Source organism: Glycine max, chromosome 2 (assembly GCF_000004515.6).
Source record: "Glycine max cultivar Williams 82 chromosome 2, Glycine_max_v4.0, whole genome shotgun sequence".
In the NCBI taxonomy this organism is placed as follows: Eukaryota; Viridiplantae; Streptophyta; class Magnoliopsida; order Fabales; family Fabaceae; genus Glycine; species Glycine max.
In genome coordinates, this window is record NC_016089.4 from 37,911,818 (window position 1) to 37,938,358 (window position 26,541).

At 35.4% G+C, this 26,541-nt stretch overlaps 1 pseudogene; it reads left to right on the forward strand.

Annotated features, from left to right (window-relative positions):
• Positions 1-9,206, forward strand: part of LOC100776121 (EKC/KEOPS complex subunit bud32-like) — a 47,049-nt pseudogene extending 37,843 nt beyond the window's left edge.
• Positions 9,207-26,541: the final 17,335 nt, after the last annotated feature.

The following is a 26,541-nucleotide window of genomic DNA, read 5'->3' on the forward strand; positions in this document are numbered from 1 at the left end:
CACCGAGACTATTTTTAGTCTCACAGTTATCAAGAACTACGTAGGTCTGAGTTCCTCATCACAAATTGAGGATATGTAGGAGCAAAAGCCCTGCTTTTGTCGACCACCCCACCTTTTGTTACCGTGACCCAAGAGTCCGGTGGCATGCGGAGCCACATGACCGTGGGATCCCCAAATTCGTATGTTCCATCATTTATCATTTGTATGTTATCTTGTTTCTATGACTTGAGGGACTAACGTTTGTTTTAGTTGTTTTTTTCGATTGTCCTTTGTTTTGTGCATACATTTTGTTTGGACTGTTGCGTTAGTGCTTACTTTGTTATGGGCGATAATGTTTGTTGAAATTCCGGAACCTTGTAGAGTTTTCCTTTAGGAACATCATCCTAAAAATAAAACGAACAAAAAAATCATGATAACGCCAAGAATAGAAAAAAAGAAAGAGGCGTTGTAAACAAATGCCGTGTCTATATATAAAGAAAAGAAAAGAGTTTTTATATGTAAAAAATGTATGGAAAGATTTTGTGTGTGTGTAAATAAGGTGTGAAAAGAAATTCTTGTGTGTGAGTAATGAGGGTATATAAAGTAATTTTTGTATAAACCACGAGTGTATGTTCAAAAAACGAAAAAGAAATCTTTGAACAGGAATAGAGTTTTTATGTAGACCGTGTTGATATGAAGAGAAAGAGTTTTTAATGCATGTGTATACAGAAAAAGTTTACCGTGTATAGGAATGTAGGTGTACAAAGAAAAAGTTTTTCTCATAGATAACGATGGATGTATAGTTTTTGCAAACGAAAAAAAAATGAAACAAAAAGAAAAAGAAAGAAAGACCTCAAAGGTCGTCATGTTATGGTCATAGGAAGCATAAATCATTCGTAGAGAGCAAACATATCTTTTGGAAACAAGAGACTGACGCTAAGAGTTTATTTTCCAGAATAACCGAGATAAGAATGGATGGATTCGTTGAACCGATGAAAGAACATAATTTGGAAATATTGGTTCTACTTGTGTAAATCCCAAGCCTTAGTATCACAATGCCATAAACTGGATGCTTGAGTACCCACCTAGCTGTAGCCATGACTAATTTTGCATGTTGTTCCCAAATCATCATTGTTACGCGTGCCTCGTGGAAATAATATGGAAATTCAACCCGAGACCGACACCTTGACACACGAATTTGTTTTGCCCCAGATATCAAAATCGGGCTCGCACGATGAAAAGACCATGTTGAAACACAACCTTAGGCTACTTTGAACCTTGGCCTATGAAAAGAATCCTCATCCTTTCCCCCGAAGAAAAGGACAGCAGAATCTCCTCAAGGGAGAGCAAATAACGAATGCTAAAACCCGAATTCCCAAAGAAAGAAATGGAAAGGGAGAAATGAAAAGAAAGAAAAGGAAGAAATGAGAAGAAAGGAAAAGAAGGATTCCCGATCAAAGATCGGAAGAAAGTAAAAAGGAAAAGATCAGAGGAAAACTGAATAATTCCCAATCAATAAAAGAAAGAGAACAGAGGATCTTCAGACCAGATAAATTTTCGGCGAGGTAAAAGACCCCCGACAAAGGGAAAACCCATTTTTTAAGTGGTTCTTCCTTTGGGATTGCAATTCGAGGTCGTTCCCGGCTGGCAGTATCCTGCCCCACATAAACAAAGAGGAAAAGACCGAAACACCCAGCTTCCTCTCCAAAAAATCTACCCTCGAGAAAATCCTATTGATCCGTGATCGTGCGTGTGATCTTTTGGTTCGATAGGAAATCGTGTGCAAAATAAAGTCATGGTGCAGTTATGGTTTGGGATTAGGGTAAAACACTTGTCTGTGTGAGTTTTTATACACTATGAGTGATTTTATTCCCAGTTTCAGTTTGACCCGACGTTTCCCCTGAATGTTCATTTAAAAGCTAAATGTTGACATCCTGCCCTTCATTTTCAGTTACAAGGAAAATTACCTTTGGCATGGGTATATTGTTTCTCTAAGATATGGTGCTCTCCCGAATGATTTATTTTTCTTTGCTAAAAGTATGCTTGCCTTTTTAGATGGAAAAAAATCGGTGGACCATTCAGTCCTGCCAACAAATCTTATTCGGAGCCCCATGAATTGATTGGCATTCATGCATTCTCCACCAACGAGTCTGGAGCCCCGCGAATTGATTGCCTAGCGCTGTTCGCCTATCATCCACCCTCAAATCTTATTCAGAGCCCCATGAATTGATTGTCATTCATGCATCCTACACCAACGAGTCTGGAGCCCCGCGAATTCGTTGCCTAGCGCTGTTTGCCTATCCTCCACCCTCAAATCTTATTCGAAGCCCCATGAATTGATTGTCATTCATGCATCCTCCACCAACGAGTCTGGAGCCCCGTGAATTGATTGCCTATCGCTATTCGCCTATCCTCCACCCTCAAATCTTATTCGGAGACCCATGAATTGATTGCCAAGCGCTGTTCATGCGTCCTCCACCATCGAGTCTGGTGCCCCGCAAATTGATTTCCTAGTACTGTATGCCTATCCTCCACCCTCAAATCTTATTCGGAGCCCCATGAATTGATTGTCATTCATGCATCCTCCACCAACGAGTCTGGAGCCCCGCGAATTGATTGCCTAGCGTTGTTCGCCTATCCTCCACCCTCAAATCTTATTCGAAGACCCATGAATTGATTGTCTAGCGTTGTTCATGCGTCCTCCACCATCGAGTCTGGAGCCCCGCGAATTGATTGCCTAGCGTTGTTCGCCTATCCTCCACCCTCAAATCTTATTCGGAGCCCCATGAATTGATTGTCATTCATGCATCCTCCACCAACGAGTCTGGAGCCTTGCAAATTGATTGCCTAGCGCTGTTCGCCTATCCTCCACCCTCAAATCTTATTTGGAGACCCATGAATTGATTGCCTAGCGTTGTTCATGCGTCCTCCACCATCGAGTCTAGAGCCCCACGAATTGATTGCCTAGCGCTGTTCGCCTATCCTCCACCCTCAAATCTTATTCGGAGCCCCATGAATTGATTGTCATTCATGCATCCTCCACCAACGAGTCTGGAGCCCTGCGAATTGATTGCCTAGTGCTGTTCGCCTATCCTCCACCCTCAAATCTTATTCGGAGACCCATGAATTGATTGCCTAGCGTTGTTCATGCGTCATCCACCATCGAGTCTAGAACCCCGCGAATTGATTGCCTAGCGCTGTTCGCCTATCCTCCAGCCTCAAATCTTATTCGGAGACCCATGAATTGATTGCCTAGCGCTTTTGATGCGTCCTCCACCATCGAGTCTGGAGTCCCGTGAGTTGATTGTCTAGCGCTGTTCGTTTATCCTCCATCCTCAAATCTTATTCGGAGACCCATGAATTGATTGCCTAGCGCTGTTCATGCGTCCTCCACCATCGAGTCTGGAGCCCCGCGAATTGATTGTCTAGCGCTGTTCGCCTATCCTCCACCCTCAAATCTTATTCGAAGACCCATGAATTGATTGCCTAGCGCTATTCATGCGTCCTCCACCATCGAGTCTGGAGCCCCGCGAATTGATTGCCTAGCGCTGTTCGCCTTTCCTCGACCCTCAAATCTTATTTGGAGTCACATGAATTGATTGCCTAGCGCTGTTCATGTGTCCTCCGTTATCAAGCGCGGAGCCTCCGGTGGTTGGGAAATGTGGTTTTTGTTATTTTCCCGATCAGTTCCTTCGCCAAACATGTGTATGTGTATATTATGTTGTTGGTATTTTTTGTTGTTGTTTGTGTTTGTTTTGTGTTGTACAGAGAAAGAAGAAGGAGAGACGGAAGTCGTCATAGACTAATCACGGAAAGGGAAAAGACGGACAAAATCAGTGTTCTGTCTTTGCTTTCCTCTTATCTCCGATAAAAGGTAAGTAAATAGGGGCAACTGTCATACCCTAATTTCGTCCGGGGACTATTGTTTGAGGGCATGCAACCTTTGGTTGACCGCTTCAAGGTCCTTGGCACCCTTTCTTGCACAATACGTGAAGTTCCGAGACATGCCGGAAATCAAAAGGAAGCATTTTTATGCAACCCGTGAAATTTCGTAACGTGCCGAAAATTAAAAGGAAGTATTGTTACGCAATCCGTGAGTTTTCGTAACTTTCCAAAAGCTAAAAAAGGAGTAATTACGTGATCCGTAAGGTTCCATAACATTACGGAAAGAAAACAAGTATCGTTACGAAATTCGTAAAGTTTCGTAACGTTACGGAAAAAGAATCACCAAAAAAAAGCAAAGGGGGCGTATTTAGTAAAAAAAAGGGGTACAAATAGCAACCAGACCACTTGGGCCTTCCTGATTCTTCCTCCAGAAGGCGGTTGCTTCTAGAGGAAGCAGCCTAGCTCGCCTGGGCGAGCTGGGTGGCAAGCTCCTCCCCTATTTTGCTATAAATAGAGTGAGGAGTGAAGAAGGAAGGGGTTCAGCCTTCTTGGCACTTCGTATTCACTTGAAATTGGTGAGGAAAATTTTTTCCGTGAAGAAAATCCAAGCCGAGGCGCTTCTGTAACGTTTCCGTGGGTGATTTCGCGAAGATTTTCAACCGTTCTTCGTTTGTTCTTCGTCGTTCTTCGGTCTTCAACCGGTAAGTTCCCGAAATCGAACTTTTCAATTCATTCTATGTACTCGTGGTGGTCCTCATTTGTTTCGTGTACTTTTATTCTCATTTCATTTACTTTTCGTACCCCCTTTTTAACGTGCTTTAGTCATTTACTTAAGTCATTTTCTCGCCTAATCAAAAAATAAAATAAATTTCCACCGATCATTTGATTTGTAATAACCATTAATTTATGTTAAAATGAAATCCGACCGTTCGGTCATGCCGTAACCACGTTGGAAACCAAAAAGAGGTAAAATAATAATATAATAATCAAAAATATCTTTTAGTAAAATAAACCAAAAAAATCAATCGGATGTTTCTCTTTGGGATTTCTCTTTCTTAATTGAATTGACTAATAACTAAAGTGAAACTAAGGCTAAAATCAACTCGCAAAGTCAAGCTCGTCCGTAAAAAATCACTAAAAAGGATTTTAAGGTTCGATACCTCAGTTTTTCTCACCAAGTAAAAATGGGTCATTTTAAGGTCCAACGCCTTAAAAGGACCTCCTTCCAAGTAAAAAGAATCGCTTGACTTTCCCTTTAGAAAGAACTACGTAGGTCTGATTTCCTCTTCGATGGAGGGTACGTAGGAGCAAGAGATCCGCTTTTGTCGACCTCAAAAATAAAAAAGAAATAAAAGTTTAGGTACATAATTTCACACAATTCTAAAATTAAGGTTGTTGTCCTTTGAGACAAACGTGAGAGGTGCTAATACCTTCCTCAAACGTAAATACAACTCCCGAATCTGGAATATTCTTCATGACCGGTTTCCTTCGGTTTTTCCGACGTTTTCCACAAATAAACGTTGGTGGCGACTCCGCCCATTTTCCTCCTTTGGAAGATGCACCCGTGAGCCTCGCCTCACTCGCCCGCCAAAGGGTAGGTTGCGACACATGCTCTACTTCTTTAATTCATTATATATTGCTGAATGTTTTTATTCTCTCTGCTCATGATTTATTTTTTATGTTGACAAAGGGGGGGAGATAGATAAAAGATAAGATAGTAAGGGGATTATCTATTTTTTATGAGAGTTTTTATATATATATGAAATCTATGACATCTTCAAATTGTTTCATATAAGCAATCATTGCAAAATCAAGGGGGTGAATGTGAATCATGCAGGATTTGATGATGTCAAAAAGAATTTGCTTGATAATGATTGCCATCATCAAAAAGGGGAAGAATGTGAATCATGCAGGTTCTGATGATGCTGAAAAGAAATTCACTTGATAATGATTGTCATCATCAAAAAGGGGGAGAATGTGAATGTATGAATACATGATTTTGATGATGCCAAAGAATAATCAAACAAGGTTGCTTTCAAGATTACTTCAACAAACATTCAAAGATTAAGCATTGCTTCAAGATTAATACAAGGTTGCTTCAACAAACAAACATTGCTTCAAGATTAATTAAAGATCAAGGTTTTGCCTCAAAACAAAGTGTTTCCAAGACATCCAAGGCTCTGGTAATCAATTACTAGGCAGTGTAATCGATTACCAGAAGACAATTTTGAAAAATAGCTTTTAGAAGGGTTTTGAAATTTGAATTTAAAAGTTGTAACCGATTACCATTGATGTGTAATCAATTACCAGCAACAGAACTCTTGAAATTCAATTTGAAAAATCATGACCCTTCAAAATATAACTGTGTAATCGATTACCAGAAACCTGTAATCGATTACTAGTAAAGAATTTCATAAAAAGCTTTTTGAAAAGACACATCTCTTCAAACCATTTTGAAAAGGCACGAAGGACCTATATATATGTGTGTCTAACTTCGAAAAGCGAGAGATATTCTAAGAGAACTTCATTGTCAAATGCTCGCTCAACAACTCTTGGGAAAACACTTGCAAATATTTTGAGAATTGATCCAGGAACTTCAAATTGTATTATCATCTCTAAAAGAGAGAAATTTCTCTAGAAACTTCAATTTGTTTCATCCACTCTAAAGGAGAGAAATTTTTCTGTTCATTTCAGAAAGTCAGTTGTAATCAAGAGACGGGTTGTCTCTTGGAGAATCTTGAACACAAGGGTGTGGGATCCCAAGGTGTGTTCAAAGTCTGTAAAGGATTTTTACAAAGTTAGTGAAAATCTCAAGTGGGTTATTGCAATCAATTTTGTCTTGCATGTTTAAAGAACATTATTAAATTGATTGTTGCTTCTTCTTCTGCATTCTAAGCCTATCATTTAGAAGGGGGTTAAAAGTTTGTTAGTGGGAAATTTTGAAACTTAATTCACCCTCCCCCCCCCCCCCCCTCTTAAGTTATTGAGGCCACTTGTCCAACAGGAAGATTGTTTCTAAGGTTAGAAACTTCTTCAGTGCATAAACTCTCTATTTTAATCGATTACCATCTATCTATAATCGAATACACAAGTCTTTTGAGAAGTTTGCAGAGAGTTCCATGACAAGGTTGTGTATCTCTTTGACTCTGTTCTCATATGTTTTAACATATTGTTACAACATATGCATGAGTTTCTAAAGCATACTAGAATAGGGTTTTCTAGTTTGAGCTAAAAATAGGTGTGTCTTAGCTTTTATTCACAAAGGACCCTAAGGTTAGGTGCCTTTGTCTCACTTTCTGGGTAGGAATTGAGATTGATTGTGATTTCTTGTAAGAACTCAAAGTGCATAGTGGAAATCTAATTCAGGTTGAATTAGATAACTGGAGTAACTTCTCTAGAAATAGAAAATAAACTAGTATAAATCTTGTTGTCTATCTTCTCTTGAATCTTATCTCTCTTCCATTGCATTTTTTATGTTATGTTTAAAGAAATTTCTTTTTGAAGTGCTTTAACAAACAGATATTGTGTATGGGTTATTGATTCAATAATTGGTTTTAAATAAAAAGTTTGCGATGCAATCCTTAGAAGTAAAAGTTTTTCAAAACTCTTTTTTAATTTCGATTTGTTTCCAAAGCGAATTCACCCCACTCTTGGTTTGTGAGTTCCATCATCTTTTTCACTTATTCTACCCACCTTTATGTTTTTTTTTTTTCTTTTATGAAATCCTGGTTTATCTTGTTTTGCAAATCCTTATGCCTTTTATTATGTTACCTTTCGAAGAGGGTTTTTGACTCTTCTTTTTGTGAGAAAGAGATGTGTTGTCAAGGAACACTTCTCAAAGAAGTACAGCCATCCAACTTTGGATTCTAAACTGACACTCAAGCACTTAAACGCGGTCAGATTTAAAAAAATTGTATTCTTTCCCCAATATTAAATCATTGTCTTTGTTTCACCAATTTTTTGGAGCAAGATGCGAGGTGCAAGACCAAAGCAAGGAAACTTGGGGTTTGTACTCCCATGTTGTATATTGTGGGTCCTGTGTTGCACACTTTGACATTTGAGTATGTTGAGGGCCCTTCAGTCAAAGATGTATTTCTTGAGTTTGGGTCACGTGATGTTGACAAAGAGTGTATGGACAACATTGCATCCCAAATTGGTCATGCAATTGGAAAGCTACATGATTGTGGTCTTGTTCATGGTGATTTAACAACATCAAACATTCTCAAAGAGTGGTACCAATCAGTTGGTGAGTTCATTCACGTCTTCTTAGGTCCTGCGATGTCCAATTATCCTTCATTCATATTATGCAGCATGAGAAATATTATCAATCTGTGTTACAGAAGTCAAGTGGATTTTGTGTATTTGTGTGTTCTTGAAAGAGCTATTCTGTCAATGCATTCTTCATGTGGGAATGTGGTAAGTCAACTTGTTGTTTCCTCCTAACTGTCATCATGCCATATAAAATTAAGAAGATGATACGAGGGTTTTATTTGTCTATTGTGAGAATTTGAATTCAAGTGCACTCCACAGAGTTAGTGGTAAAAGATAGCATATAACACAAATTGTGGTACATTTTACCTTAATTTTTCTGTGAACACAGAAAATCAATTTTAGTACACCCAATTTTAAAGCCTCAGACTTTACATCTTAATTTTCATAAAATTGCATTTTGTTCTACATTTTTATTAAAGCTGACAATGAAGAGGTTTTCTGCCAAGCTTGGGATTAGTTTTTTGGCCAAAACTTTACCAATGGAATACATAAAGGCCTTTTCTATCTTGTTTTCTACTGTTTACAATCCGGATTTTATAGTTTGCGCACTAAAGTTGATCTGGGCAAAAACTTTAGGGGATAAAGTTTATCCCTTCTCACCGATGTCAAATTTGAAGCCTTATGATTGTAAGTAATACCATAGGATATGTTGGGGCTAAAGAGACAGAGTATTAAATAGGATGAACGCCTCATCTCACAAAGGTTTTCCTTTTTACCAAAGAGGCTGAGATTACTTAACTAGCCCAGAAATTCATGCCAATCTAGTGAGAAAGACTGAATCCATATTCTTCTATAATATGCTTTCTGCTTTGACAAACATGTTATGAACAGGTAATCAATTAAGTGACATATAATATTTGAGTTTTTATCTGGGCAGATGGATTAGATACTTGCTGCATACCGCAAGTCATCAAAGCAGTGCTCATCCACATTGAACAAACTAGCACAAGGTTATACCCTCCCTTTTATACTTGTTTAATTAACACATTTTCTTCAACACTACTGACCTCCATACATTTTCACAACCTGTAGTGCAGCAAAGAGGACGGAAGAGGACCATGGTTGGATGAAGATTTCAGAATATATGATTTCATTATTGAGATATATAAAAGAGATGACAACTAATGAATGTTATCAATGTGATTTATCTTTATGTTCTCTCTATTTGCATATGAATTTAATTCATATATAGTGTCAACATGAAATCTTTTTATACAAACATGTTATCTTGTTATCTTATTCATTAGCATGATATGGTGATAAGATAAATTTGTATTAAATGTTTGTGTAAAAATATTTTACATTTACATTGTATATAAGTTAAACACTTTGCGTGAGTTTAATTTATATACACTTAAAACATTTGAACTTACGGTTGTCATCTCTTCGTACTTCGTGTGCAACTAACAAACCAAAATTGTTTGCAAGTGTTCTGATTGCTTATGTTGATATTTCTACTAAGGCTCAAAGTTGTCCTTTTTAGTTGATAGCGTAACTTTCTTTTTGGTTGGCTTAGTTGTATTATATTAGGTGAAACCATCAATGAATACGAAATAGAAAACTGCATCCATGAATCAGATGCTGCACTTAAAATTTCTTTTTAAACAGTACTTTGGGAATATTCCAAACAATAAAAATGCAACAATATTGGTCACTTTGTTGACTTTTTTTGGGCAAAAAAAATTTTCTATGCTTAAATATTGACTAAAAAACATTTGTAGCTAATTAAATACTACCAGGGTTAAATATTGACTTGTTAAATTTCCAACATTCAAGTTATATACAGAAATCAAGTTGTTAAAAACTTAAGTCAAATAACCGATGCATAGTGTATGTTACACACTATTGTTCTGCCTCAGTCACGAAAATTAATAAGTAGCTAGAAAGTAAAAGGGTTGGTGCCTTGTCAATAAGTGTCTTAGAGATAAATCAGAAATAAAGTAGATAAAATAAAATAAAAATCCCGTCAATTGGACTTCTGAAACATAAATGCGTATCTACTCAATCAGCATTCCAGCTAGTGAGCCTGGTGAAAAATCTTGTGCGCATGCGAGAAATTTTTTCCATGGCGGCGTATACACCGAGAGGCAAACCAAGTAGTAGATCTTCTGTCGAAGTATGGTCTCAATATTGACATTAATGGTCTTTTTATTTTTTATTTTGTTCCTTCTTTTTTAAGTTTGGCTATTTTAGCTTATGTAGCTACTATTTATTTTCCTCGTGGAAGAATCTAACCTGTAACTTATCACAACGCTCTAACAGCTAATAAGTCAATTACATTATAAAATAAATAATGTTATTATATATAATACTAAAATTTCTAATGTATATTTAATGCGTATGTAAATTTGAATAATAAATTTTGTGACAATTAATTTTGATATAACTCATACGAATTATTTAATCCGTATGTTTTTTTATAAATAAAAAATATTTACTATTACAAAATTTAATATATGTTAAATTTTGTAATAGTAAAATTTTCTAAATGCACAAATGAGTAATGTAACATATTAAAAATTAAAAAAATAAAAATTTAAGAAATTAAAAAAAACAAAAAACTAATATGGATCAAGTTCATCCGTATAAAGTATACGGATCAAGTTCATCTGTATGATTAATACGGATGATGTTCATTCATATGCTTTATACGGATGAACTTTATACTTACGGATCAACTTTATCCGTATAATTCATATGGATCAAGTTGATCCATATGTGAAAAATTTATTTACGGATCACCACTCAGCCAGAAAAAGAAACTTAAAAAAAACAAGTCATGAACATTTTGGGCATTAATAAAAAAATGTTGGGTACACCAACAATACAACTTGGTGCACCTAGCAACACCCTGGTTTTTAATATAGTTTCTTGAGGGGAGTTACTTTGTGCACCTAACAATTTTGCTGGGGCACCCAGTAGGTGTGGTGAAAAGGCATAAAAGCCCTTCACCCTAATAATATAAAAGCATAAGTTTCGTCCGTACGACACATTTGCTTCTTCTCTTCATTTCCTGACGCCATTTCTTCCTCTTCCTCTTTGCATTTGCTTCTTCGTCTTCCTGTGAGCAGTGCTTGTTCCATATTTCGGTCATCGTTTGCCTTCCTCCGTGGTAGTGAGCGTTGTTGTTGCCTGTTGGTGCCGCTTCTTCCTGTTCGTTGAGTGACCGTTGTTGCTGGTTGGAAAATCTTCGTGTTCGTTGAATGAGTTTTTGTTATGTTGAGTTTGTTGCATGATGAAATTGTTGTATGTAATTGTTTTTTGGTGTTTGTTGCTACTGTTGTTGGTTCATTTCAAAGCTTTGCCGGAAAAATGTCATTTTGCTAACAAAATGGCATTTTGTTATGTTGAGTTTGTTGCATGAAGATATTGTTGTATGTGATTGTTTTTTGTGTTTGTTGTTGTTGTTTTGGTTTATTTCGAAGCCTTGCCGGAAAAATTGTACTCTGTCGAAAAAAATGGCGTTTTGCCGACAAAAATCTATACGGATCAGTGATCCATATGGTTCACACAGATTGACGATCTATATGAACCATACAGATTAGTGATCCTTATGGGTTTTTTTTTAATATTTTTTCAATATATTTTTTTATTTTTTAATAATTTTAATATTGTGCTGAAATTTTGATAAATTTAATTTTTTTTAACTTTTCCATACGAATCAGTATGGTTCATACGGATTGTTAATCCATCTGAACCAGTGATCCATATGGTTTTTTTTTTATTTTTTGTGATAAAGCATACGGATCAATGATCTGTATGTTTATTTTTTTAAAAATTTAGTTTAACCTGATCAGTATGGTTTTTTTTTAAAAAAAAAATTTAAAACCCATACGGATCACTGATCCATATGGTTTTTTTAAAAAAGTTATTTTTTAACTCATATGAATCACTAATCTGTAGGATTATTTAAAAAAAATTACAAGTCATCTGTATGGTTTTTTTAAAAAAAATATAACCCATACGGATCATTGATCCGTGTGGTTTTTTTTGAAAAAAAAATTATAACCCATACAGATCATTGATCCGTATGGTTTTTTTAAAAAAAATTATAACCCATACACATCATTGACCCATATGATTTTTTTAAAAAAAAAATTATAACCCATACAGATCATTGATCCGTATGGTTTTTTTAAAAAAAAATTATAACCCATACGGATCAATGATCCGTATGTATTTTTTAAAAAAATTGATCCGTATAGTTTTTTTTAAAAGGTTATTTTTTAACCCATACGGATCACTAATCTATATGATTATTTAAAAAAATTACAAGCCATCCGTATGGTTTTTTATAAAAAAAATGTTTTTAAAAAAATTTTAAAATTTTTGTATTAAAATTTTTTGAAGGTAAAATGTTTTAAAAAAAATTGTTTTATCCGTATGGTTTGTTTTGTTATTTTGAAATTTATAAAAGAAGGCCAGATCTTTTCAAATACATTTGTTTAGAATAAATAAAAAATGCAGTTCATTAATTTAATTTTGTATTTATTTTAAAAAAAATAATTTACTCATTTTGTTAATAAATTGTAATTATTTTTTGTAGTGTGGTAATCATTTTTGAAATTTAATGATTAATGAAAATCAATTATGTATGGCCTAATTTGGTTAGTGTTGTTGATTAATTGGCTTGTTGTTTTATTTAATTATGTTTGTTAATATAACATTACATTTGATTAGATTAGGAATAATAGATTAGATATCCCATATGAAGAGTAAGACTAGATTACTAAGATTATATTAGAAATCCTATATTAATAGTAAGATTAGATTAGATTTCATAACTTAAGACTAAGATTAGATTAGATTAGATTTTTTAAATTAAAACTAAGATTAGATTACCTAAAATTTCGAAAATAATACTATATTTAAATTAATTAAAATTTGTTCTAAAAAGTAATTTTGATGTGAAAATTAAAAATGATTGAAATCGTTTATTATAGTTTGGGCCACTGAATATAAAAAATAGGATAATTATTATGTAGATAATGGTTAAAACTAGAAGTCTTGGGGAGGAGAGACGAGAGTGACGATGTTTCCCGCGATGAAGGTTCTATGGAGGACCCTCCTACGACCGAGGAGGAATTGGTCGACGACCAGCCAGAAGCACCTGTTGAAGAAGGTGCTGCTTATGTTGAGGGTTTTCCCGATAAACCCCATGACACATCCGTTCTGAGTTATTTTGAAAATCACATTGCTTTCAAATTATGGAATGGAGAGATATGTAATTTTTAAAAAACATAAAGAACATAGTTGACAAGTTCATTATTTGTTTACGTCAGTCGTAAAATTGTTTGCAGGAACGTCCTGAGTTGAAGCTATCTTCCTATGGAAGGAAAATGGTTAAGTTTGGGATGCCTTGATGCAATCCTACTCCGCAAGGGCATTGGGTAGAAGACTCCAAGTAGATTGGGCTAGAGATCCAAGGGAAGGCCCTAGGGTTCTCATGAGCCTTAGGGTAGATTTCGAGCCTATGGGCTAAGTATGAGCCCGCTTATCTTTGTAAATATTAGAATAGGTTTTTCCTTCGTCTGGGCCTTGTATTTTGGCCATTCTAGTAGTATAGGGTTTTAGCCTTGTATTTCGGGGCATTTTGAGTAGTCTTTGTAGTAAGGACTTTTTTTGTATTTTCATGTTTTTTGTCATGGGGGTGAGCTTAGCTATTATAGGGGGTGTATAGCTAAGCTATAGCTTCTCATCTCAAGGAGGTGAGCTTAGCTATTAGAGAGGTATGTGTAGCTAAGCTCTAGCTTCTTTAGGAATCTTCTTAAGGAAGTTTCTCTAGGAGGTGAGCTTAGTTATGAGAGGGGTGTGTGTAGCTAAGCTCTAGCTTCTCAAGGAAGTTTTCTCAAAGAAGCTTCTCAAGGAAGTTTTCTCAAGAAAGCTTCTCAAGGAAGCTACCTAGTCTATAAATAGAAGCATGTGTAACACTTATTGTAACTTTGATGAATGAGAATCTTATTAGACATACTTCAAAGTTCCACTTCTCTCCCTCTTTTATTCCTTCAATTTCGTGCTCCCCCCTCTCTCTTTCTCTCCCTCTTTCTTTTCCTCCATTGAAGCATCCTTCCAAGCTTTTTATCCAAGGCTCATCTTGGTGGTGAAGCTCCTTCTTCCATGGCTTATTCCCTAGTGGATGGCGCCTTCTCTCACCTCTTCTCCTTTGTCTTCCGCTGCATCTCCATGGTGGAAAATCACCATTAAAGGACATCATTGAAGCTCAAAGATCCAACCTCCATAGAAGCCCCACTATTGGATCGAGTGGCCTCAGAATAATTAAGAAGGGGGGTTGAATTAATTATTCCTAAACCTTTACCAATTAAAAAAATTACTCTTTTAAGGCTTTTACTTTTGTTGTTAAGAGAATATGGAGTAGAAGAGAAACTTAATAGAAAGTAAAAGCGGGAATTAAATGCACAACGGAAAGTAAAAGAGTAGGGAAGAAGGAAACAAACACACAAGAGTTTTTATACTGGTTCGGCAACAACCCGTGCCTACATCCAGTCCCCAAGCGACCTGCGGTCCTTGAGATTTATTTCAACCTTGTAAAAATCCTTTTACAAGCAAAGATCCACAAGAGATGTACCCTCCCTTGTTCTCTTTGAACCTAGTGGATGTACCCTCCACTAGAACTGATCCACAAGAGATGTACCCTCTCATGTTCTCAGTCAAACCCAAGTAGATGTACCCTTTACTTGTACCATAAAGAATGTACCCTCCAATGTGTTAAGACAAAGATCTCAGGCTGTTAAACCTTTGATACTTTGTGAATGGGGATACAAAAGAATTCTCAGGCGGTTAGTCCTTTGAACACTTTTGTATTAGGGAATGGGAAGAATCAAAGGAATTCTCAGACTGTGTCGTTTTGAATTCTTTGACAAGGGAGAAGGGAGACACAAAAGAATTCAGGCGGTTAGTCCTTTGTTCTTTTGGAAAAGGGAGAAGAGAGACACAAAAAGAATTCAGGCGGTTAGTCCTTTGTCCTTGGCGAATTCTTTTAGGCAAAGGGAGAAGAGAATGAAAAGATGAATAGCACAAGTTTTCAAGGTTTGGAAAACCAGAAAACTTCAGAAAGTTTTTGGTACAAAGAAGAAGAAGAAGTTCAAAGAGATTCAAGGCTTGTAAAGGATTGATTGGAAAAGTAAAAGTATTGAATGAATTAATTGAATTTGCAAAACAAAGCCTTGCTTTTATAGACTCTTCGTGTCTAGTCAAGAAGACCATTTAGAAGAGTTATAACTTTTAGAAAAACTTAAAACCAATTTGAAAAAGTCAAAAACTTTTTGAAGAGTTACATCTTTTGATTTATCAGAAACAGACACTGGTAATCGATTACCAAATTAGTGTAATCGATTACACAAGACTTTTAAGTGAATGGATGTGACTCTTCACATTTGAATTTGAATTTCAACGTTCAAGGGCATTGGTAATCGATTACCAAAACATTGTAATTGATTACAACTTTTTGAAAATAATTGGAATGTTGTAAATTCAGTTTGAAAACTTTTTCAAACTCATTTTGCTACTGGTAATCGATTACAACAATATGGTAATCGATTACCAGAGAGTAAAAACTCTTTGGTAAAGGTTTTTGTCAAAAATTCATGTGCTATTCAAAGTTTTGAAAAAAACTTTTTAATACTTATCTTGATTGAGTCTTTTCTTCATTCTTGAATCTTGAGTCTTGAATCTTGATCTTGATTCTTGAGATCTTGAACCTTGAATCTTGATTCTTGATTCTAGGCTTTCTTCTTGAGTCTTGAATTCTTCTTGATTCTTGAACTCTTGACTTGTTCTTGATTCACTTGAGATGTTCTTTGATTCACTTGAGTTGTTCTTTGATCTTTGAGCTTTTTGTCTTGTTGTCATCATTGTTATCATCAAAACACCTTTGAATCACTTCACCATGAAGCCTTGCTTCTACAATCTCCCCCTTTTTGATGATGACAATCTTCTGAAATCAAGAAACACACACACATTTTTTCCTAGTCGATTATTCTCATAAATTCTCCCCCTTTGTTTTTGAATTTATGCTTATCTTAAAAATATGTTGATTACTCATGTGAATTCTTGATTTAATCCCATTTCTCTCCCTCTTTGGCATCAACAAAAAGCCAAAGTGCGTATCAAATAAATTTAATTTAAAATAACTAAACATCCATACAACATTCATTGAGAAACTAACAACCAACTATGAAGCAAGAATCATGAAGTAACAATCATAAATAGATTAACTATAAAACCCATATAGTCAAATAACATTCTTAAAACTTGTTCAAACATACCATGCAAAATAGGAAATAGTAAATTGTTCAAATACCATAGTAATATAGAGAATTATTTTGATAAGTCACTAACATCTATTAGTCCTAATTCTCTTCTAATGTTATAGAAGGTATCTTTACTTAGTGGTTTTGTAAAGATGTCTGCAAGTTGATTTTTAGTATCTACAAACTCTAAAACAACATCACCTTTTAAAACATGATCTCTAATAAAATGATGCCTAATTTCTAAATGCTTGGTTCTAAAGTGAAGAACTGGATTTTTAGATATGTTTATGGCACTTGTGTTGTCACATTTTATGGAAATGTGATCTAATACTATTCCATAGTCAGATAGTTGTTGCTTCATCCACAAAATCTGTGTGCAACAACTACCAGCAGGAATAGATTCTGCTTCTGCTGTGGATAATGCTACACTATTTTGTTTCTTGCTATTCCAAGAAACAAGTGCAGATCCTATGAATTGACATGTACCACTAGTGCTCTTCCTATCTGTTTTTGATCCAGCAAAATCTGAATCTGAGTATCCTACTAGGTTGCATAAAGAATTCTTAGGATACCATAATCCTAAACTAATTGTTCCTAATAAATATCTTATAATTCTTTTTACTACCATTAAATGTGAAAACTTTGGATCTGATTGAAATCTTGCACACATGCATACACTAAACATAATGTCTGGCCTACTTGCAGATAAATAAAGTAGAGATCCAATCATACCTCTGTATTGCTTTGGATCAATAGGTTGACCGGATTCATCTTTGTCAAGATAACAACTTGTATTCATAGGGGTAGCCAAGTGTTTTGAGTTTTCCATTCCAAATCTCTTAATGAGTTCTTTGCAATATTTTGCTTGATTGACGAAGATCCCATCATTTGTTTGTTTGATTTGTAGTCCAAGAAAGTAATTTAAATCACCCATCATGGACATCTCAAACTCACTTTGCATATCAATAGAAAACTCCTTGCACAAAGATACATTAGTAGATCCAAAAATTATATCATCAACATAAATTTGTACTAACAAGATATCATTATCCTTCTTTTTTATGAATAAGGTAGTATCTACTTTCCCTTTAGTAAAATTCTTTTCTAATAGGAATTTACTTAATCTTTCATACCAAGCCCTAGGTGCTTGTTTTAGGCCATAAAGTGTCTTCTTTAATCTATAGACATGGTCTAGTTTTTGTGAATCTTCAAACCCAGGAGGTTGTTCCACATATACCTCCTCCTGAATTAGACCATTTAAGAAAGCACTTTTGACATCCATTTGATATAGTTTAAAATTCATAATAGATGTATATGCTAATAACATCCTAATGGCTTCTAATCTAGCTACAGGTGCAAAAGTTTCTTCATAGTCTATACCTTCTTCTTGGTTATATCCTTTTGCTACAAGTCTAGCTTTATTCCTAATTACTATACCATTTTCATCCAATTTATTTCTAAATACCCATTTAGTTCCTATGATTGGATAATCTGAAGGTTTTTCTACTAATTCCCATACATTATTTCTTTCAAATTGATTTAATTCTTCTTGCATAGCTACTATCCAATGGTCATCTATAATAGCTTCTTTAAAGTTTTTAGGTTCTATTAATGAAACAAATGCCATATTATTGCATAAATCTTTAAGAGAGTGTCTAGTTGTTACCCCTTTTGAGATATCACCGGTGATGTTATCAAGAGGATGATTTCTTGAAGTTTTCCATTCTTTAGGAAGATTATCATTTTCTTGTGTTGTGTCATCTTGATCATCCTTTTCTTCATCATCTCTCTTTCTTTTCATTTTGAGTATCTTCCAAAGTATCTGCAATATCATCAACAAACTCCTTTCTCGGGGCGGTAATGTTAGCTTCATCAAAAGTAACATGTATTGATTCCTCAATCGTCATAGTTCTTTTGTTGTATATTCTAAATGCTTTACTATGTAAGGAATACCCAAGGAAGATACCCTCATCTGCCTTGGCATCAAACTTTCCTAGACTTTCTTTACCATTGTTTAGAACAAAACATTTATATCCAAACACATGTAAATGTGCAATATTTGGTTTTCTTTTGTTAAAAAGTTCATATGGGGTTTTCTTAAGAATAGGTCTAATTAAGGCTCTGTTCATAATATAACATGCGGTGTTAACTGCTTCTGCCCAAAAGTATTTTGGAAGAAGTGTGTCATTTAAAAGAGTTCTAGCAATTTCTTCTAGGGCTCTATTTTTCCTTTCTACTACTCCATTTTGTTGGGGTGTCCTTGGTGCAGAAAAGTTGTGTTCTATGCCATACTCATCACAAAACATTTCAAAATCATTATTTTCAAATTCACCTCCATGATCACTTCTGATGGAGATGATTTTGAGATTCTTTTTGTTTTGAATGACTTTGGCAAGCCTTCTAAATGCATGAAATGCATCATTCTTATGAGTAAGAAATAAAGTCCAAGTATATCTAGAATAATCATCAACAATTACTAATGCATAGTAACTTCCACCGAAACTCATTACCCTAGATGGTCCAAACAAATCCATGTGTAATAATTGCAATAGTTGAGTGGTAGAAACAATATTTTTAGATTTAAAGGATACCTTTTTTTGTTTACCTTTTTGGCATGCATCACATAACTTATCTTTTTCAAATTTTAATCTAGGCAATCCAATAACTAGATCTTTTAAAATTAACCTATTTAGATGATCCATGTTAATATGAGCAATTCTCTTATGCCATAACCATGGATCACAATCTTTACTTAAAAAGCATCTATCATTTATAGATTTTTGTTTTAGATCAATCATGTAGACATTATTTTCTCTAAAACCTATATGTTCAATATCTTTGTCATGCTCATGCTTAATAACACATTTTTCAGAATCAAAAGATACTTTATATCCTTTATCACATAATTGACTAACACTTAATAAACTATGCTTCAAACCTTCTACAAGCAACACATTTTCAATAGGAGTAGAAGAACTCTTACCTATTTTACCGACTCCAATAATTTTGCCCTTGTTGTTGTCGTCGTATGTAACATGTCCACTTTTCTTGGGAGAAATAGTTGTGAATTTGGATACATCACCAGTCATGTACTTGGAACATCCACTGTCTATGTACCATTTCTTCCTTATAGAATCTTCTTTGTTATTTTCATCATATTTTGTCATGAGACACAAGTTGACTTGGTCTTCATCATGATCTTTGAGTAACCTGTTCCTGAAAATACTTTTTAAAGACAAAGAATCTAAAGAGGCCATTCTATAAGAAACCTGCTCTGATACCACTTGTTGGATCGAGTGGCCTCAGCATAATTAAGAAGGGTGGTTGAATTAATTATTCCTAAACCTTTGCCAATTAAAAAAATTACTCTTTTAAGGCTTTTACTTTTGTTGTTAAGAGAATATGGAGTAGAAGAGAAACTTAACAGAAAGTAAAAGCGGAAATTAAATGCACAACGGAAAGTAAAAGAGTAGGGAAGAAGGAAACAAACACACAAGAGTTTTTATACTAGTTCGACAACAACCCGTGCCTACATCCAGTCCCCAAGCAACCTGCGGTCCTTGAGATTTATTTCAACCTTGTAAAAATCCTTTTACAAGCAAAGATCCACAAGGGATGTACCCTCCCTTGTTCTCTTTGAACCTAGTGGATGTACCCTCCACTAGAACTGATCCACAAGAGATGTACCCTCTCTTGTTCTCAGCCAAATCCAAGTAGATGTACCCTCTACTTGTACCACAAAGGATGTACCCTCCAATGTGTTAAGAAAAAGATCTCAGGCTGTTAAACCTTTGATACTTTGTGAATGGGGATACAAAAGAATTCTCAAGCGGTTAGTCCTTTGAACACTTTTGTATTAGGGAATGGGAAGAATCAAAAGAATTCTCAGACTGTGTCGTTTTGAATTCTTTGACAAGGGAGAAGGGAGACACAAAAGAATTCAGGCGGTTAGTCCTTTGTTCTTTTGGAAAAGGGAGAAGAGAGACACAAAAGAATTTAGGCGGTTAGTCCTTGGCGAATTCTTTTTGGCAAAGGGAGAAGAGAATGAAAAGATGAATAGTACAAGTTTTCAAGGTTTGGAAAACCAGAAAACTTCAGAAAGTTCTTGGTACAAAGAAGAAGAAGAAGTTCAAAGAGATTCAAGGCTTGTAAAGGATTGATTGGAAAAGTAAAAGTATTGAATGAATTAATTGAATTTGCAAAACAAAGCCTTGCTTTTATAGACTCTTCGTGTCTAGTCAAGAAGACCATTTAGAAGAGTTATAACTTTTAGAAAAACTTAAAACCAATTTGAAAAAGTCAAAAACCTTTTGAAGAGTTACATCTTTTGATTTATCAGAAACAGTCACTGGTAATCGATTACCAAATTAGTGTAATCGATTACACAAGGCTTTTAAGTGAAAGGATGTGACTCTTCACATTTGAATTTGAATTTCAACGTTCAAGGGCATTGGTAATCGATTACCAAAACATTGTAATCGATTACAACTTTTTGAAAATAATTGGAACGTTGTAAATTAAGTTTGAAAACTTTTTCAAACTCATTTTGCTACTGGTAATCGATTACAACAATATGGTAATCGATTACCAGAGAGCAAAAACTCTTTGGTAAAGGTTTTGGTCAAAAACTCGTGCTATTCAAAGTTTTGAAAAAAACTTTTTAATACTTATCTTGATTGAGTCTTTTCTTCATTCTTGAATCTTGAGTCTTGAATCTTGATCTTGATTCTTGAGATCTTGAACCTTGAATCTTGATTCTTGATTCTAGGCTTTCTTCTTGAGTCTTGAATTCTTCTTGATTCTTGAACTCTTGACTTGTTCTTGATTCACTTGAGATGTTCTTTGATTCACTTGAGTTGTTCTTTGATCTTTGAGATTTTTGTCTTGTTGTCATCATTGTTATCATCAAAACACCTTTGAATCACTTCACCATGAATTTGCGTATCTTACGAGTTAGATACGCAACTACATTTTTAGCATGTTAACTAAATTCATAACTATGCAATTACCTGTACAAAATGATTTCCATACACATGACCAATGCATATTACACAATGAACAAAAGAAGCTGGCGACGACTGACTTCTAAGAGGAAAAAATGTCATGCTTTGTTGTCGTGAAAGATAAACAACGATCACGTTGTATCGTGAAGCAATGACGTATCCCATATCCGTAATATTCATCCACTTGTCCATCGTAACCTACATGTAACAGACAACAAATAGTGGTTAGTTAAAATGTTATTTTAACAAAAAATTACATAATAATAAAATTACGCACCTTAGATAACTCGTCAACAAGTAGAGAACGCTTTGATTCTTCAAATCTCTCTGTCACCAACCAGGTTCATATACTATTCGAACCAGCTACTCAATTCTTTATGCAGATGGTTCCTCACCAATGTCCACGATTCTTCACTCATACCCAATAACACAGCTATTGCATGATAACCCAATTATCATCTGCTTTGACATCAATAATGTTTTCAATAGAATCCTAGATGCAAGGATGAAATTGATTCAACATTGGAATATTTTGTCTCTGTATTGGGTCCTAAGATGACGATGCACTATGTTTCACTGAGGAATTATTATTTTGCACAGAGTGTAACGCATCAACATACTCCCAATAAGACGGATCGCGTTTTGTTGACTTTTGATTTTTGGCAAGCGGATTTTTTGGAGCACCCTTAGTCTTCACTTTCCATGGAGGAGGACACATGGAGTTCATATCAGGGTAAGCAATATCTCGTAGCTTTGACTTCAAATGTATTTTACCACAAACATCGAGCTGCTCAAAGCGTTTCGATATGGTTTCCATCTCCTCAGTTATGGTCACCTGTGTCTCACTTAACCCTTGATCTGAAAAACTAAGTCTCCTCCAAAAAATGAGAATTGTCTCCAGTGGGTACTCCTCATGACACATCCACATCGTGAAGGATTTTTGTCCGTATAAGCTACACGCTCAAACTCAACAGCAATTTCATTTAAAGCATACCTTGATACCATGCCAAGTAGTTTTTTGTACAAGGTTACTTTAAACACATGTCCAACCACATGCGTGCTTGTCTCAAAAGATGCTTTAATCTGGGTGTGTTGAAGTGTCATCGTATTATTCATTGCCTCCCAAACACTGCATATGTCACCCCCAGAGTTTTGTAGGAGTCTTTTTAGTGACCAATGAGCACTCTTAACCCTATAGATGAAATATACAAAAACATGTAAACAATCACATCATTGTCATTTAAATATTCACTTCAACAAATGAAAACAAACAAAAATCAATATTCATACCTATTAGTGATTGTGTTTCCTAGATGCATCACTTTGTTTGTCCATCCTTTCACAAATCTTTCTTTGTGTGGAATGACCCATGTTTGACACACATAGTCCACAAACATAGGCCACGAAGAGCAAGCCATTTCAAAGTTTTTAAGGTACTCATCAAGAGAACTCTCATTGGGACAATTAACCAAACTCCCCCAAGCCTCCATCACATAATCCCATGCATTCTTTTGAGCAACTAGGGTTTTGCACTTTGCCTTGACATTCTTGTCAATGTGGAACCGACACAGCAAGTTCGTAGCATCTGCGAATACAATTTTCACTACATTCATCAAAGACAAATCTCTGTCAGTCACAATAACCCCGGGGAGTGTATCAACTCTCATGAAAAGACCCTGAAACCGCTCTAGAGCCCAAACAACATTATTAAGAAGTTCTCCTTCCAAGTAAACAAAACCAGCGGAGAATGTCATTCCTGTTGGTGTAACACCAACAATATCAAGCAACGACAGTTTGTACCTATTTGTTTTGTAGGTACTGTCGATCAAGAAAACCAAATTACAAGAATTGGTTAACTTTACTGCATCTGGATGACTCCAAAACAAGTCATGTACAACACTATCATCCTTCACCCTAAGCCAGTGAATATACTGATCTCGATCAAGCAACATCATCAATTGTTGCATTTCGGTGCTACTCCCTCTTATGGAAGAACGGCAAGCATGTCTTGCATTGTAAATTTGTTTGATTGTTGTATAATTGTTATCATCGTGCTCCTTCAACGTCAACAAAATATTTCTTGGTTTCACCATGGATATCGACAACAACATTCTTCTCATCCTTTGTCAGTCGACCTGCATATGGATGCCCATCCAATGACTTTGTCATTTCGTGATTGTGAATCCCACAAATTAACTTCACCATCCAGTCGTCTCATCCCGAAACTAGCTTCGCATGTAACTTAAACGGGAATTCACATTTTCTACTGCCACTGCATGCTCTTACCAAATTATGTTTCTTAGGCCTATATTACCCACTCCTTTCACAAGCTATCAACAGAAATGAGACTCTTCCTCGATCACCGGTATTGGTGTCGAACCTCATTATAACGGCAACAAATCCGATGTCATGAGCCAATGATCGAGCCCATTGTAAAACTTCCTCATGGCTACCAAACAACTACACCACAATTCAAATCAGGTTTGCCATGAGTAAACATCTATGTAATATAATTACTTTACCAACAACAACAAATTGCACAAATACCTCAGAAGTATTAAAGGCATCAGAGCAATCAACTTTAACACCAACATCTTCCTCATTTTCGACATTCATTTCAACTTCTTCAGACATGATACTATCATACATCCACTGGCCTTCATCCATCTTAATAAACCATTTAACAAATTCAATAACAACAAATTCAAATACAATTCACTCAAATATAGTTGTTTACACAATAAATATTTTTCAGGACTTTTTCATTAAAATATCATATAAATCTAATAAATACATCCTTCAATAAAAAACATTAAACACATAATCATTCTCATATAAATTTATTTAATTATTAATCATTAGTATATTCATTTTTAAGCAATGTAATATTACAAAAATTACTAAAAACATAAATTAACTAAATAATTAATAATTAATTTAACAATTGAAAACAAAAAAAAAAACAATTGTATGGTAATACAGATAATCTGTATGACCCATACGGATCGCCAATCCGTAATTTTTTCGCGTACCTCTTCTTCTCTGGCAATGAAAACCAACCAAAATTTACCGTATACTCCTCACCAACACACGTACACCACCAGAGAACAAATAGGCTTCCAAACAGCCCTTAATGGAAGCAACATACACTGACTTACAGAAATTTTACAAAAAAAGCAGAAATAAAAAAATTCTACTGCTATTTATAACCGAAAATACCATATTTTCAGCATTTAGGAAATTCGTTAGGTGTCCGGTGCCCCAAGCAATTCTCTTTCTTAAGGGACACCAGCCCTAATCTTTAAAAAAAAAAAAAAAAAAACATACAACTCGACCAGTGTCTTTTCATAGCAGGTCTGAAGGCCGGATTAAGGAGGAGGGTTGTGTTATGCCCTTTGCAGATAACATAAAACTTGATGTTATACTTATCATGGTTTTCTTAATACTAGCGCTGCTCAGTATTTAAACTTGATGTTCTAGCATCTTCAACTATGCAGTGGAATAGATTTCCTCCCCCTATCCCCCGAGCTCTATGCTTGACTAAGGTGTAAACAATTTGTCTCAAAAGTTACTCCCTGGAGGCAAAGATCTACAACCATAGAAGATGCCCAACGAAAAGCATAAGCTTCAACTACCCTCGGCTCGAGCTCTGACTCCATAAATTTTATTGTGGTGGTTATTACTTCCCCTTGAGAATCACAAACTATCAAACTCATGCTCCTACCTATGTTATTCTTTATCTCGACATGTATCTTATATAACCCTTTCTGTGGAGCTTTCCACAATACTGGAATCTGAGCTTGCTCTTGAGGGATACTGTCACCTTGGAACAAGTTTCTCGAGTTTGGAAACATCTTTTGAAGGGTCTACTCGCAACAAGGAGTTCTAGAATTGAAAACAAGTTTATTCCTACTGTGCCACAACTACAAAAAGAAGTTTTCGCACTCACAAAAAGTGGCACAACTACAACCCTCTCACAGTAATCATAACAGAGAAACGTCGCTAGTAATCTTTGTAATCAGAGTTCAAGGCTGAAATGTCCTCGCTATCTTTTCTGATATACATGTCCTCTGCTCCTGATTTATTTTTCACTAAGCTTTACTTTTCCACTTAAACAAATTAATTAGATGGTTGAAACTCACCTGATTTGATCTTTTCAAGTGACTCATAAAAATGTATTATGAATTGAATAATCCTTAATACATTTGTATTATAAACTACTCAATATGTAACTATGAAAGTGATGAGATGCAATGCTTGGAGGTCCATGGGTCACGTGGCGGTGGTGGGTAGTTTGGGTGGCAGCACAATGGAAGGTTTGGTGCAATGTGGAAGTGGCGTTGGTTGTTGCAGTGTTGGTGGTGGTTGCGTGCGGAGGTCATGAAGGCTTGGGGGAGAAACAGTTAGGGTTTGCTTGAGAGAGGAAGAGTAAGAAGGGAATATTAGAAATTTTGGAGATGCACCAAGAAAACAAAAAAAAAAAAAAAAAAAAAAAAAAAAAAAAAAAGAGGAGTGCATCAATTAATTACCCGTCAACAACATCTTCAATATCTTTAATATGACTAGGCCGCTATTGCCACTCCGACTTTCATTAGAGGGCATTGCTATGGCTCTCCTTAACACCTCTTGACCCGCTGACTAACTTAGTTTCCGTTTCTCACTCTACAAACATTTTCATGCTAGTATTTTCTATTCTCATCGCAATTTGAATTTGAACTCAGGAAAACATAATGCCTGCAAAATTTATCGAGGATACATAAAATGAATTAGACGGTCTAGGGAAATTATATTGAATTTGTGTAACACAAGTTCGAAAGCATAAAGAAAAATGTATGACCAAAGGATGGTCCACCATTGCTGACAATCATGAAACTCTCAAAGGTGATCAAACTCTCAAGGTCACCTCAGGTACAGAAAAACAAAAATGTAACTGCCTCAGACGTTTTCCCTCAATTTGAAATATTTGGAAAATGTCAAATTCCTTTTCATGAGTCATTAGAAGACTAACACATCTACTGCTTATAGCATGTCTAGGAGGACGTTTAGGGACCGTGTGAGAGACCAAAACCGTGTTAAACCACTCAAATGATAAAACAGGCTACAATAAAATACTTTTAAAAGACGTGGATCGA